At 31.2% G+C, this 13,828-nt stretch overlaps 1 protein-coding gene across 4 annotated transcripts in view; it reads right to left on the bottom strand.

The window, feature by feature from the left end:
* The window catches only part of LOC148619949 (uncharacterized), a 50,733-nt gene that overhangs the window by 19,754 nt on the left and 17,151 nt on the right, over positions 1–13,828 (bottom strand). Inside the window, exon 1 of one of the 4 annotated variants that reach the window (XM_088580401.1) lies at positions 12,995–13,489. The exons of 2 other annotated variants lie outside the window; for them this stretch is intronic. The gene's annotated coding sequence lies outside the window, so the exon portion shown is untranslated. Of the gene's footprint in view, positions 1–4,013; positions 4,462–12,994; positions 13,490–13,828 lie in introns of those variants that run through there. One more of the 4 variants, XM_088580403.1, reaches the window with a different exon arrangement.

Below are 13,828 nucleotides of genomic sequence, written 5' to 3'. Positions count from 1 at the left end.
GTAAGTGAACCAAAAATAACTGTCATTTAAACATTTATTACAAAATGCACTCTGTTGCTATATTAACAAAGTATCCTAAAATAGGAAACTCGGCTTATAGATAAAAGTGAAATTAAAACTTAAAAATTTTAAAACTTGGTTAACAGATATAATATTTATATAGTTGGTAAAATATTAAACAAGCAACTCCGACCATCGCAAAAAAAAAGTTGAAGTGCCGAAGTCCCATAGCTCCTGTAATATTCGTCGAATCGAAATGATCAATAGCGTAATATGATCAACTACAAATAGAGACTAACAATCCTACAAAATTTGAATAAAATCTGTCTAGTGGTTTCAGAGGAGTTGCATCCAAAACTGTGCCAGGATAGACGGATACTAGTATTTTAATGTTCCTTACTGTGTAGGGGTCGGGCAAAAACAAGCAATTATAAATATGAGAACTGGTTAGTTTTTTGGTCATATATTGTTTAGGCAGGTATGGTTGGCATAAAATTTGAGGACTGTAAAAAAAATATGATCACCATCATCATCATAACAACAAATATATCATACCAAAATTGGAAACAAACAAAAATAATCATCATTAGAAAAAAATAAATAAGCATGCTTCTTTTCATTTGAAATGAAGATCACTAGGTGTGTAAGTATGCTTAAGTCTTGATATACCCCTGCACCAAATGTCAAGGACAAGGTGTATAAGTACACTGGATAGGTCTCCTGCTGTATGCTCATTGTACCAAATGAAGGACTAGGTGTGTAAGTACACTTGATAAACCTCAGGTGCATGCTTATCATATCAAATGAAGGTTATAGGTGTGTTAAGTACACTGGATATGCCCCTGCTGTATGCTCATTGTACCAAATGAAGGACTATGTATGTTAAGTACACTGGATATGCCCCTGCTGTATGCTTATTGAACAAAAATTCTACAGTAGGTGTGGAATATGTTCTCTTCTCATCCATATAATCCCAACATTTTTTACTCTAGCTGATGTCTATAAACCTAAACCTTTAATAAACTTCCAAATTCAAACACCTTTTACCCACATTAAAAAAAGAAAGTTTTAACATTTAAAGTCAACAATATTTAAACAGAACAATAATTTAAGACCTGTGCATATGTTTCTTAAATCTGCTTTTCAAAATTTTTCATTAAATTCAGCAAACAAACAATAGAAGTTAAAAAATAATAATAAAAAATGGACAAAAAATCTAGAACTGCAATTTATCATATTTACCTCCAATTTCTTAAGACAATTAATCAAAAAAACAAAAACACAATTGTTTATAAGTGTGCCTCTTACCACATAATGGGATAGGAAACACTTAACATCTGCTCTTAACGGGACACGCTTTTTCCGCTTATTCCGAATATTAGTCTTTTTCAACATAATAGTGATAGGATGGTATGTCCTAAATCAATATGAACTTCCTTCATTAATAATTCATAAATTACGAAAAAAATGTCAAGAAAAAAGTTATCAAGGGTCAAAAGATATGATTATATATCATTGGTATGTCTACTGTCCTTTGTGCGTGAGTGATTTGATTGGAAAGCCCGACATCCGTGTCAGAATTGTTGACCAAGCTAATTTTAGGCTCATCAATCGTTAATTCTTCCTGTCTTTTTAAGGTCATTCATTATTGTTATTTTTGCTATCTTGGACTTGTTGGTATTTTTATCTAATTAAACTTATACAGTGAAACTTGTTTAAAACAAACCCTAAATAATCCAAAAACCTGTCTAAACAAAATCCTGAATAATCAAAAAATCTGTCTAAACCGAACCCTGAATAATAAAAAACCTGTCTAAAACCTGATACTTTTTAAAGTCCCTTTATTTCAATTCAAATATTTCATGAACCTTGGTAAACCAGACACCTGTCCAAAACAAACCAATTTTCAAGTCCAAAAGGGGCTCAGTTTAGACAGATTTCACTGCATTGGATTATAATACTCTATGTTTCTTGCAGATTTTGAGTTTCCATTACTCGAGTATAGTCTCCTACATGGATTAATAAATTTGTATGACTATTTATTGAACTATGTTCCTCCCTGAACTTTTGTCATATTATTGTAAACATGAAAAATAATTACATACTATTATTTTGTTTAATTTCAAAGAACGAGTCCCCCCACTCATAACATGGTCTGTTCCTGGCTTTTAGATCCATTATCAATTTACCAAAGTGTTTAAAAGGCTTTAAACAAAGCTACCAGTACAACTATAAAAGAACTGTGTAGCAATAAGAGATATATCTCAATTTTCAGACTTACTTACATGTGTAGTTGTATGTTTTCCACTATCAGCAATAATATAATCCTTCTCAAAAAACTTCTTGCAATTACAATGGCTATTAAAAAACTTCTTCACTTTTCAAACAAGCCTATTATTTCATAAGAAAGTTACCTAATATCCTTTAAGTTAAATTTCAGAACAATAAAATCCTTCTATTACAACTGTTATTCTTCACTTTTGATGATAATCTATTTTATGCAAATGACCCTAGCTTTAATCATTAGCATAAAAGTAATTTGTCTGATTGTAATCTACATAGGTTTTTACCTGTCCTCAAGGCAATACCTTTTATCTTGTCAATCTCTTAATTAGGTCAAAGCCAAGCCCTTTACTTCAGATTTTTTTACAATACAGAAATTAATCTTTTTAGTGGTGGGTGGTTGATGTATACTGCTTAAATCAATGACATTGTACATTTTTATCCTGAAGGTCAAAGTTCAATAGGTAGTATAGTAATTGTTGCTTCTCATAATGCACAATTAGCTATACTAGTTTGTTTGCTTGTCATTAAAAATGCAAAGAGCTAGACCAGCCATCAGAAAGAACTCAATCAGCATATTGCTCAGTTTAAAAAAAAGATTCACCTTTATGTATACTTGGCAAGCTAGTATTAAAAAGAACACATTTCAGATGTTATAAGGTTAACATGGGATAACTAAACAAAATGGAAAACTTTCAATTGTTTCTTGTCTTTATCTTGTTACTACACCTTAACCTACTGCTATTATATACTAATTAACAAACCAGGGGTGGATCCAGGATTTCAGATAAGGGGGTGTAAATAGAATTTCCCCCTGCCTTTAATTCTACTTACACCCTCTAAATTAGCATTATTGTTGTATTGTGTTAGTTATCTGTCTCTTGTTACAGTGTAATTTCTGTCAGAGAGTTATAAAACTTGAAACATTGAAACTCGGGAAGCAAGACAAGTAAAATTTGAGGGGGAAAAGGATTTAATGCAAATGTTTTCCCGTTTTAGACCTGGTGTATGCTGGGTGGCCTAACCCTTCAAATTCACACTTACAAACATCTCATACTTATACTGAATAAGCCAATGTCATAATTTTTAACCCAACTATCGAACTATATTTACCAATTCATCCAACTACCGAGCTATATATACGTATTCATTCAACTACCAAACTCTATACACCAATTTATCCAACTACCAAACTACATATACCAATTCATCCTACTATGAAACTACATATACTAATTCATCTAACCACCATACTAAATATACCAATCCATCCAACTACCGAACTACATATACTAATTCATTCAACTACCAAACCACATATACCAAATCTTTTAACTACCGAACTACATATACTAATTCATCCAACTACAGATCTACATATACTAATTCATTAAATTACTAACTACATATACCAATTCATCCAACTACCAAACTACATATACCAATTCATCCAACTACCAAACTACATCTACCAATTCATCCAATGTCCTCTACCTATATTCACCTAACATTGGTTGAGCTATTACATTTTTCAATTAAATTAATATACGTTTTGTTACATATCAGGTACAACCAGCTTCAATATATTTATGTCAAGACTTTCAATTTTAAAGAAAACCATCAGCCATAATAAGCTAGGTTTCATCAGCCTTGCCGTTAGCTACAAAGACTTGATTTTTGAAAATTAGAATTTACCAAACAAATATATCATATAAAATATACAACTTTACCTTTGATTTTAGAAAATGAAATCCTTTGAAGTTGATTCTTAAACTGTTGCAGGTCAATACAACTGAATATTATATAGCTCAAAATCAAACTCTTTGTTGAACATTAAAATCCATTTTACTGACCGGAAAAATGTATTATGGGGCAAATATCACCTAGCAGTATTATTCAAGGGTAAAAAAATCAATTGATCAGAGAAAAATGAACATGTTGAATGAACAGCTAAATTGGAAGGTGTAATTGAAATGTTATTGGCTTTTATTACATGTTCAAAGGGGTCAATTCATTGATTAAAGGTCAGTTTGAGTCAATGTGACCAGGTAGACAATAAGCAGCCTAGAGCTACAGCTATTTGCAGCTATTTTGAAACTGTGCAAAAGGAAATACAAGATTGAAAGCTTATTTTATTTTTTCATGCAAAAAAAATTCTTTTTCTTTTCTTAATTTTTTTTTTTTTTTTTTTTTTTTGGGGGGGGGTTATGCCTGGCATGCCTTTCCATGGATCCACACCTTAGACTGTATGACATTGATTATGATTTTGTAGTAAAATATAATATTGGATAATTATATAACAGAGAAACCTGGATAAACCAAACACTAAATGAACAGGAAGTCTGCCTTAACCAAACATCTCTGATTGGACTAACTAATCTGCTAGAACCAGAGATATCTGCCTAGTAAAATTAGGCCATTAAAAATCCTATAGAATTTCTTCTCAATCGACCTTTTGTTTCTCCTAAATATTAAGCAACAATAAACTGTTGTGTCCTTTCCCCTTTTCAGGTTTTGAATTTCTATAACAGACCATCTAAAGACAATGAAAAAAAAAAAGAAAAATAACACTTGACCAAAAACAAAAAACAAAAAAAAACACAACACTAAAAGCATGTAAATTAAGTTTTAGCAGAAAAAGTGGAACAGATAGACAAACAAACAACTGGTATAATAAAATAATATTATTATAAAATATATAAGAAGGCCATATAAAAGTATTACATTTTTCATGGATCTGAAGTAATATATTGTAAAAGTAATCTTTCTTCATTGTTTCAAATAAATGAACCAAAAAGTCATAAATTTTCAAAAAAATCTATAATGAATTAATCTTAAACAAAAAAAAAACAAGGAAACATTGAGTCACCTCTGCAATTGTGGGTGAGATCAACTATTTCAAAGATTTAAAGTATTTAAATCTGCAATTCACATACCTGTTTGGTTCAGGTAATAAAAGTTTTACAGTAAATATTGACACACAATAAAATGAATGAATGAGAAGATATAGGCTTATCACACAAACTTTACAAATGTGTACATAATGGGGTGTCTTGTAAAGCATTCTTTAAAAATCAATGCAAACTGTTTGATGAAGTTCTTCACAGAGAATATTAAAGTATGGGTACTATAATAAAAACAAAATCAAATATGCCAGCACGTATGCCTCGGAACTGGCTTATACTGTCTTAAAAATATAAAAAATGGGCAGATCCAAAGGGGGGGGGTGCAGGGAGACCCAAGCCTAGGGTGCCCCTCCTGCTCAAAAAGTTTGATTGTATAAAAAAAAATTGGCAATCACTGGAGCACCTCTCCTCTTAAGGCCAGTAAGTGTACCCTCACCTCCTATTCAGGAATTTTGTGTTATACCATTGTAAAACTAGGGAGTTTGTGTAGCTTAGAACCCAATATAAAAATTGATCAGTAAAAAATATAGACTTATATGTACAGCAATGGTTTATGGTAAACCTAACCTGGTTTAAGGTGGTTTCCAATTAAAATTTTCCTGGTGTGATTAACATTCAGAGATTATATCCAGAATCTTGACACTTTCATAATTAAGATACATATATGAGATATATCTGCCTGTGTCATTGCAACTACCCCCTTTTTTAGCATAAAGTCCCTTAACTCGGAGACAAAGTATCTGAAAGCAATTAAACTTAAAAATAGGAGATGTAGTTAACTTAAGACAAACAACCTTTATTTAAGTGATCAAAATGTTGATATGACACTCAAGATACACAGACAGAAGGACAGACAATAATGAGGTATAAAAAATTTCAAGAAAAACACTAGGACAAGTCAGCGTTTTTCAAAACCAGAATTCAATTAAGAGAATTCCAGCCCTTGGTATTATTCAAATACATTTTTTCTATCAGAATTTAAGTTACATGACTGCACAAGAGGTTATTTACATACTAGCTATCAACACAGAGAAGATTTATTTCTTTGTTTACGTTTCACTTCCTAGTCTGTTTTTCCCCTTTTGGAAATGTGTCAAAAGTCTTATATCACTTTTTACTGTAACACATATTAAATAACTTCTAACAGTACTTAAGAAAAAAAATAAAAAAATAGGACACAGGAAATCAATGCCATTGTGTAACCGACTGAAAAGACAGATTAAAATGGACTTTTGCTTAAGTACAAGTTCAGGGAAAGTTCGCTAAAAAAGTATAAACATGTTGAAAGTAAAATCACACAGGCAACATTTATGATTTTAGCATTCAGACTGGCATATAACTTTTATAGCTAAGGAGCTTCACTTAATTTCTACACTTCAGTAATAAATAAAATAATATGGAAATAAAAGTAAAGTTTATTTAATAGAATAAAGAAATAAAGTAGTATTGAAATAAAATTAAAGATTTTTTAATAGAATGAAGGCTGAGATCATTTTTCACCACCATTGAAATATAAATACATATATCATTCATTTCTATAGTTTTAGTGTATAAAACAACTACTGGCATATCTGGAACAGCTGCAGATTACCCCAAGAGCACTTTGCCATAACAAATGTTAAAATATGAATTTTGGAAGCAAATTTTTTTTAAAGCATATCCAAACAATATCTATACTTTTTAACAATAAAAGATCAATAGGTCATAAAATCAAAGATTTAGGAACAAAATATCAGAGTCCACATAAACTCAAACTCTTAAGGAAGACTAAAGGTCAAGAACTTTATCATGTGTTGTGATAGAACAGATCTCATGTAGTACACCCATGCTAAATTGTAGTAAATGTGCAAAACCTTAAAAAACCTTGCTTTTTTTGTATAAAAACATTCCTACTACATGCCCTATACATATGTAAAGTTTTGGTATGAGGTAAACTATCTTTACAAGCTGCACTAAGCGGCAGATCCAGGATTTCAGGTTGAAGGGATTAATACAAAAAAATGCCAAGCAAAGTGAGGCAAAACAGTTTTTGGAGGTAGAATTTGTGAAAATCAAGATTTAATGCAAAAGAAAAAATTCTCAATTTTACAGGGGCATGTACCAGATGTGCCCCTGCCTAAATCCATGCCTGCTACTAGTCATTACACCCCTGTTTATTTAGGGTCTTCAGAATTATCTCCCCTGCCTTAAATATATACCTATTCATGTAAAACAACCACAGTGCTCATGTGAAAATCAGGTGCTGCGCTATTCATATCAAGATTCCAATGCATGTCAGGTTTGACTCAGTATTGAACACCCTTTTATTTTGATAAAAAGTTCACGAATGTTCCTCTGCAAAAGTTATTTTCGTAGAACCGAGATGTGGTACAATGCAAATGAGATAAGATTAATGCAGCATAATTCCAAGCAGAATAAGACAAAAGACCAATTAAAAGCTAGCATTCTTTGTGGAAATTAAAGAATAATACTTCATGGTTTTTAATGTACATGTAGACTGATTCCTAAAAAAATCTACTACATATTTGAATTTTTCAATATATATTTTCTTTGGCGTGTTTGAAAGGAAATGACAATTCTGACAAAGTCACAGTACATGTACAGCCAGATTACTAGCTAGATATAAAATATTTTATATTGGAGTGAATGTTATGTACACTTTTAAAATACTGTGGTACACAAGGGAAAAGCAAGGACAAAAATGGTTCAAAATGAATTAAGTGACAGTCTCTGTAAGAATCAGGCAGTGTGTGAAATATGATATCAAAAAACCCATCATTTTGATAGTGTAATTTGACTATTGGAACCATCAAAATCAAAGAAAGCAGACAATATTTTCCATATCATGTTGGTGCAATGAGTTATAATTTCACTGAAATGCACTGAAAAATGAACCTTTCAAGGACAGATAACACTGTCAAAAACCTCATTTTTCCTAGATTTTTTTATAAAATTTCAGAGCAAAGCCAGTGATGCAGAAATTAAATAATGGTCTTTTCAAATAGAGAAAGTATCCTTGAGTGATATTATATTGTCAGATTGGTGCGGTTTTGACATGCATGTTTCAGATTTTTCCCATTTTGCCTGATTCTTACATATAATTACACTTAAAAGTGTCAAAATCTTATTCTTGAATCATCCTTCTTGCACACCAAATAATGATTTCAACATGTTTACAACTCAATATGTTTTCCACATGGATCATCAAAATAATGTATTCCCCAAAATAATTCCCCCTCCCCTCCCCCTAAAAAAACAGTCAGTAAAATTTTAAAAATTCAAAAAATATTGATGTTTCATCAACCAATTGTCTTATCAGTCCTATTCGGAAGTTGAATGTGCATCCGGTCCAACTCATCGTCTTTGATATGATTAAGACATCTTCTATTTACAAAGTAATTTGTCACCAAATAATCATAGATACATTTTACAAAATAGGCCTTTGTTATTACCCAACTGGTTAAAAAACAGATTCCTGTAATTCAATTCCCTGAACTTCTAACATTCAAGAAAACCAAATCTTTAATTAAACCACAAAAAAAAAAAACACATACCCACTTCCAACGATAACAAGATAACACGCAAATTAAAATAACTATTGTTAATAACTACTGTAAATCGATCAGTAATATCAACAGTTCTGTTCATCATTTTGTAACATTGGTTTCAGATTTCCAAAATTACAAGTCATCCAAATAATTAACCATGCCCCTATGTGATTAATGTATGTATATACCATATAGCCTAGAAGTTTGTGAAGTATGAAACCCTGGAAGAATCAAGCAAATGATTGAAATCTGAAGCTGGCATACTCTAAAACATGGCCTGGTCTCACTAGCCTGGCCTCAAAATTTTGGCTTGACCAGTCCAATTGAAACATATGATTTTTTTTTGTTTTAGAGTATGCCTCTGAAGCTTCCATGTCAAAAACCAATTCTACTGCAACAATTGTCAAAATATCAAACTTCACTTAATATCATCTTGTTATTCAGTGTATCAATTTCACAATCATTATGCCCTCAAATTTTTCTTATGAATACTTTCATTTACCATGAATTTTGAGTAAATCGACATTTACACTGGAATACTTTGGCACATTTTTCATTTAGATAGATAATGTTGGTTTACAAAAATTAGCTAAGCCAGAGACAAATGGCTGCAGGTTAACTTAATTTGCTACTGCATGACCATACATATCAGAGGTAAAGACCCCTCCAAAACTCCCATTACAATTTGGGATATCTACTCTTTAATAATTCAAAAACAGTTTTCTTTATTCATTTTGACCATCATTTCATCAAGATTTTTTTCACCGGAATAAAAATGTCAAGAGTTATGTTCCCCTGATTACTTCATTTTCCGTGTATCTGTAATTAATAAAAAAAAAAATTCACCATAAATATATCATAAATCCAGTCTCTATATGTTAATTAAGATGCTGAAAAATAAAATTGAAATTGTACCTACAATATGGCGTTGTTTTCTCTGTTTTATAGCTGTAGACTTGAAATCAACACAATATCAAGTACCTGAACTTTGTTTGAAAAAAAAACAGAGTTTTGGAAATTCCAGTGAACTTTTATTTTTAAACCTAGCATGAAAATTGACAAATTCAGTCTTGAGGATCTTTTTACAAATCTCAGCAATGTCAACAATATTGTAAATACTTTCAAGTCTCACCTAGACATACAAATACCATTGAATCTAGGTACATTCCTTCAGAAACCCAGTACTGCTATTGTGATGTCAATCCTGCGTAATAACTAGTATATTGAGAAGACATATTGCCAAGTTTAGTTTCTCATTTTTTGAATTACATAATACATATAGCAGATAGAGACAGTGAACCGTTCAGACAATTTGTCCAGAAAACTATAAGGATTCTTAGGAATATTTCTAACAGGCAATAATATCAACATCAATCAAGTCTCTCCTATCTCTCAATCAAATACCACAATATCAAAAGAATTACAGAATATTGAATTTATTACAAGAAAACTGCCAAGATGGACGAAAAATTCCTCTCATCTAATCAAGTCCTTACAAATAGAGAGACAGATAAAATCTTGGTATTTAGATACTAGTATTTTTTATTATATATTGTTATTGACGAGTTACTATTTGTGGTTAACAAATGCATTAAGCATGATTAGATGATATTTCCAAGTGGGAAAGATTAAATTGCAGGAGCATGCACTGAGAGTCGTGATTTGTTTCTCAATGATATTTACATATATATTCTCAGTTCCTAAATTTACTCACAAGCAAAAGTGGGTGAGAAGCTTAGAACCACAAAGAATGCTAACCAATTTAAATGTTTAAAATGTTGCAAATTTTTGGGTTGTAGAGATACTGCAGAAATGTCAAAAACAACATGAAGTTGCATGTTTTGTCGTGCTAGGCATACTCCCACTCATACAGGAAGTTGACAACACTTTGATGGTTATTTCTGGAGGCTACGAGGTATAAATTCTTGGTTAATGCAATAAAATCTCTGCATTTTCTTTTCTTCATGTGTCACACTTTATACACATTTTACCTGATTCTTAGATGGAGAAGTACTAAAAACATAAGAAACCACACATTAAATTTGAAATCAATTCATTTGGAGCTGAGACAATTGTAAATATGGATGGACGAAACGGAATGCGGACATGGCAATTCCAGTTAATACGCACTAACATAATAATTAATGGAAGCATGAAATTCAGTGAATTTGGTCTATACAAATCCTTGAACATTATTCCTGACCACTATATATCCCATGATCACCCTACTATGCAGTGAGACATTTGGAATACAGTTGTAACACCACTGTGAATTTGCATGACTGTAGCAAGCTCAATTTAAGGTTTTTAAGCAAGACCTCCACTACAGTTCTGGAGTTTCTCCCATTTTTCATTAGAAACTTATCCTTTCAAATCCTTCTAACAAACCTTTGAAATTCAAGCAACTTACAGGAGACTTATTTTATTTAAAAAAAAAAGCAAGATAATTCTAAATTTGAGCCCCAAATGTTTACATAGCCATGGCCAGAAAAAAAAATTAACAGAACATAAAATCCCAGCCCCCACTGCCACCCTCAAGAAAATGGTCTGTACTTTAATCTTCTTTTGCTCAAAGGGAGGATTCTTTGTAACCAGGGCCCACAAACCTGTGGACTTGAACCCCTATTGCTACAAGCCTAAATATTGGACCAGTAAAGTTCAATCTCAGATTTCATAGTACAGAGTTACTAGAAGATTATTAAGACATACATTTAATTGTTTCTTTTAATAGCCAAAATTATGATATGTTTATATGTGTCACCTTTATAGCTAAAAAAAATTGTGCAATGTCACCTTACAGAGTACAAACATATAGTTAGGCTAACATGAATTCATTTGTTAGGTTCTTGGGTTGATATAAAGCACTGTTTTTTCCAGATCTTTTCATTTTATCAGGCATAAAATCCAGCTACATGTATATGCAGTGTATGCCTGTTTTTATCTGCAGTGTACCATATGCTATTTTGCTTTGGGATTTTTGGAATAATTTAAGCATGTTAATGATCAAATTATAAATTTTCAAATGATGCATGTCTTGTGCCAATAATTTGTATTTGCCTCATGCTGGACAATTATTACAATGGAAAATTATTTTACAGGTTTGCAGACTTGCATCCATTTTTTAACATAAAAATACATGTAGACTCTTTAAGATTTGAATATCATAGCAAATGCATTCTCTCAGGACAACTCCTCCAATACTTTGGAAAGATTTTCAATTTTAAGTAAAAAAAAAATATCATATAAATATTGCAAATTTCAATAATGCTGTACACATGCTACAATAAAGGAGTACATAAATTCTCATCAATAGCATTAGAACCAAATACTTAGGAAGTTCAAGATTAAAAAATAAATTATACAACAAAAATATTAAAACATGAAACTGTAACCTTTATTAGCATTATAGTACCTGAACCGATCCGTGCAACAAAAATTGTGATCAGTCATCGGTCACCGATCAGTTTCTGGTCAGTCATCGATCCGTCAAACTGATCCATTAAACCAGTGATCGCATCATGTGACCACGGAGCGGTCATTGTATTTTACAGTTTTTATTATTTTCTCTGTCAATTTTACACATATTTACATTATGTAATAGATTTAAACATCAATTCATACTTTTATTTCAAACAGATCTTACGTCATTTTACATAACAAAATTGCGATCAGATCGGTCACCGGTCATCGATCCACGAGCGATCAATCAGTCAATGTTTATCGATCCATCAAATCGTTGCACAGATCGGTTCAGAGACTGTACATTTTAAAACCCAATATAGTACATGTAAAATATGTTTCAATATTTGAAACTTCACTGTAGCCATGCATGGTATTTATATCTCCTATGGTAAAAATCAACAAAGAACATTTAAGACTAAATCTATGAATTATTTCACACATTCAACCACATGCAAGCAAGTCATGAAGACATTCTTATCAATTAACTAAACTCCTGCAAAATATATTTCTAGCAACAAATAAAGTTTTGCTTGGCCTAAAAATGGAACTTAAATTTCCTAATGTAAATCAACTTCAATCAAACAACTGTATATTCAATCAAAGAGTAATCAAAAGAATATAATCCAGGGACAATGACCAGACATGGAAAACAGACATACACAACAAAGAACATAAAGTAACTAAAATCATACATACAAAGTAACAAAAGTAAATGAGCAACTTGATGACTGAAAAATGATTCAAAAATAGGAAACAGTAAAATTTATCGACAAAATTGCAGATACTGATATTTACCTTGTTTTATTATGATGTATGATATCCTTCCACCGGAGAAACGTGAGTGACTGTCACCAGATATACTTTACACTTGACTATTTATATGTTTTCTTCAATAATAAATTCAAAACAATATTTTATGTCAAAACTACTTTGATATTTGGAACTTGGACTATGCCTCGCTCATGTCTATTACACTGTCAATCATTTCTTCCCTTTTTTTTTACAAATCTAAATTTAACAAATATTGTTTACCATAATCCTAAAAAGCAGCCTACACCAGTATGAAATTTCATGAAATTCAGATTCTCCGAGTGATATCACACTATAACAGTTGAGCAATTAGTTAACAAATTCTACACTTTCAATCACATTGAAATAATAAATAGGATTACTGTATACATAACTTAAACAAAAAACATCCATTATCTATTCAGTAAATGCTCTTATAATTCCCAAACGCCTTCTAATTCCTTCACTAGCAAAATAGTAATTTAGGCAATATCCCATAAATAATTAACGCGTAATTCTAAAAGCATCAGGTTAAAAATAGTCATGTATGATTGAGCTATACCAATTTTATCTACTTTGTCACTATTGATATATGTCAATTTAATTAAGAACTCATTAAGCAAGTATATTCAATTAATTAGTATACAGGTGTACTTAATTAACAACAGGATACTAATCACATGTATACACAAAGTACATGTATGTACTTCAATTAAAGGATCAAAGGATTAACATGCAAGTACATGAAAATTAAGAAAGTACAGAAATAATTTCTTTATGATCTTGGCACATTTTTGTAAAATGGAACCTCTATTGTATATTAATTATTATTGTTTTGTA

This window comes from Perna viridis, chromosome 4, assembly GCF_037379345.1.
Source record: "Perna viridis isolate PV_CMFRI_1.1 ecotype Kerala chromosome 4, ASM3737934v1, whole genome shotgun sequence".
Classification (NCBI taxonomy): Eukaryota; Metazoa; Mollusca; class Bivalvia; order Mytilida; family Mytilidae; genus Perna; species Perna viridis.
The sequence above is the reverse complement of the archived record's forward strand: the minus strand, read 5'-3'. Positions and strand labels throughout refer to the sequence as shown.